The following is a 3079-nucleotide window of genomic DNA, read 5'->3' as shown; positions in this document are numbered from 1 at the left end:
AATAATTTGGAAATATTGGGGGCCAGGGGAAAGAACTTCCACTGGTGCCCAGGCCTTGCCAACCTTTTATTCAATTTTGGATACACATCTAGCTCTTAGGCACGTAATTGCAGTAATAGACAGACTATCTTAAAGGTCAGTAAATATTAGAAAGATTTACTCTGAGAATATTTGGTCAGGAAATAGCTTGAGCCCTCATTGTCTGGACTAAACAATCGGTGCATAGCTCTAGCCCTTGCCATGGGCTCAAGGTTCACCAGCTTTCGGGATCCTTGTTTACACTTCTCTGATAGTGAAGACACGGGACCTGACATCTTCACTGGTGAATTCTACCAAACATTAGTACCAATCTTTCTCAAAAAAAAAAAAAAATAGAAAAGGGGAACTATTCAAACACATTTTATGAAGCAAGCATTACCATAATACCAAACCAGACAAGGATGCTACACACACACAAAAAAAATTACAGGCCAATATTCCTGATGAATTTAGATGCAAAAATCCTCAATAAAATATTAGCAAACAAAATTCAACAATACCTTAAAAGTATTTTATACCATGACCTACTTCTTATTCAATATAGTATTGGAATTCCTAGCCAAGAGCAATTAGACAAGAAAAAGAAATAGGCATCCAAATTGGAATGAAGCCCAGCCAGCATGGCTCAGTGGTTGAGCCTGTGAACCAGGAGGTCATGGTTCCATTCCCGGTCAGGACACATGTCCTGGTTACAGGCTTCATCCCCAGTGTGAGGCATGCAGGAGGCAGCCAATCAATGTTTCTCACTCATCATTGATGTTTCTATTTCTCTCTCCCTCTCCCTTCTCCGCTAAAATCAATAAAAAAAATTTTTAAAAATTGGAAAGGAAAAAGTAAAACTGTCACTATTTGCAGATAACATTCTATTATATATAGAAAACCCTAAAGAGGCCATAAAAAAAAAGTTAGAATAGGCAAATTCAGTAAATAAAGTTGCAGGATACAAAATCAATACATAATGTTCTGAAAGAGAACAATCCCATTTACAATTACATCCAAAAGAATAAATTAAAATTTCACCAGGGATTTGAAAGACCCAAATACTGAAAACTATAAGACATTTTAATTAAAGAAGACACAAATAAATGTAAAGATATTCTGTGCTTATAGATTGGAAAAATTAATATTGTTCAAATGGCCATACTACTCAAGGCAATATACAGATTCAATGCAAATCCCTATTAAAATCCCAATGGTATTTTTCACAGATATAGAACAAACAATCCTAAAATTTGTTTTGAACCACAAAAGACTTCAAATAGCCAAAGCAATCTTGAGAAAAGAACAAAGCTTGAAGCAGCACACTCCCTGGTTTCAAACTATGTTACAAAGCTATGGTAATTAAAACGGGATGGTATTGTCATAAAAACACACACATAGATCAATGAGACAGAGTAGAGAACCTAGAAATAAACCCATTTTCTTATAACACTATTTGTGCAACAAATTTATACAAATTCACATATGGCCATTTAATTTACAACAAAGGAGCTAGTTTTCTTGAATATAAAATTAGGATGATGGTACATTAACTCAGATTAGCAAAAACTTTCAGAGAATTTACTGGTGTGTGTTATTTACTTATTCTAGTCTTTTTTTTTATTTTTTATTTTTTACAGAGAGGGAGGGAGAGGGATAGAGAGCCAGAAACATCGATGAGAGAGAAACATCGATCAGCTGCCTCTTGCACACTCCCCACTGGGGATGCGCTCGCAACCAAGGTACATGCCCTTGACCGGAATCGAACCTGGGACCCTTGAGTCCGCAGGCTGACGCTCTATCCACTGAGCCAAACCGGCTAGGGCTACTTATTCTAGTCTTTATTTCAAACAATCCAAGCTTTAAAAAATAAGTAAAATAAGTCAACATGAGTTAACACATAAATTGTTATTGTCACCTCTAACAAGAGGCTTAAGAATCTTTAAGGAAGTTTGCATAAATTGACAGATTAGCAATTCCCCTTAAAAATATGATGTTCTTTAAAAGTGAAATTGTAGTTATTTTTAAAAAGCAATCAGCTTAGTTCAGAAGTGTAAATAGAGGAAGGGAAAGTTGGGTGTTGGAGAAATTTAGTAAACGAGTAGCAGAATTGATAACTGATTCCAACTTCCCTGTTCCTGGTGATAACAATAGCTCTTTAATTCCCAGAGCCAGCCTGTTAACAGGAACGTCAGCATTTATAACACTAAACATTTACCTGGTCTAATCATAAGGCCATGTCACATAGATAGTGACTAAAAAGGAAAATGAAAAAAAAAAACTGAAGACAGTTGATATGTTAGGATATAGAATTTTGGATGATCCTCTTTTCATTTGCAATTTTTTCTTATAACATTGTGCAACAAATTCATACAAATTCATATGTTAAAAAGTGTATCATAGTTCACTGTGAAGAAAATTAAAGAACCTGCAAATTTGAAATATAAAACTGGTAGCTTTTCTCTGTTAAGGCCAATAGCCATAACAAGTTTATAGTGTCCTGAAATGACATAAATATATATAAACTAGAGGCCCAGTGCACAAGAATTTGTGCACTCAGAGGGGTCCCTCAGCCCGGCCTGTGCCCTCTAGCAGTCTGGGACCCCTCGGGAGATGTCTACCTGCTGGCTTAGGCCCGCTCCCCAAGGGATTGGGCCTAAGCTGACAGTCAGACATCTCTCTGGCAGCCTGGGAGTCCTCGGGGGATGTCCACTTGCCAGCGGGGAGCAGGCCTAAGCTGCAGTCAGACATCCTTAGTGCTGCTGAGGAGGCGGGAGAGGTGCCCACCACCACCACTGTACTGGCAGCCATCAGCCTGGCTTGTGGCTGAGCAGAGCTCCCCCTGTGGGAGCGCACTGACCACCAAAGGGCAGCTCCTGCATTGAGCGTCTGCCCCCTGGTGGTCAGTGTGTGTCATAGTGACCAGTCATTTCCAGTTGTTCTGCTGTTAGGGTCAGTTTGCATATTACCCTTTTATTATATAGGATAGAGGCCTGGTGCATGGGTGGGGGCCGGCTGGTTTGCTCTGAAGGGTGTCCCGGATCAGGGTGGGGGTCCCGCT

Source organism: Myotis brandtii, unplaced genomic scaffold (assembly GCF_000412655.1).
Source record: "Myotis brandtii unplaced genomic scaffold, ASM41265v1 scaffold862, whole genome shotgun sequence".
Taxonomy (NCBI): domain Eukaryota; kingdom Metazoa; phylum Chordata; class Mammalia; order Chiroptera; family Vespertilionidae; genus Myotis; species Myotis brandtii.
Note: the sequence above shows the minus strand (reverse complement) of the source record.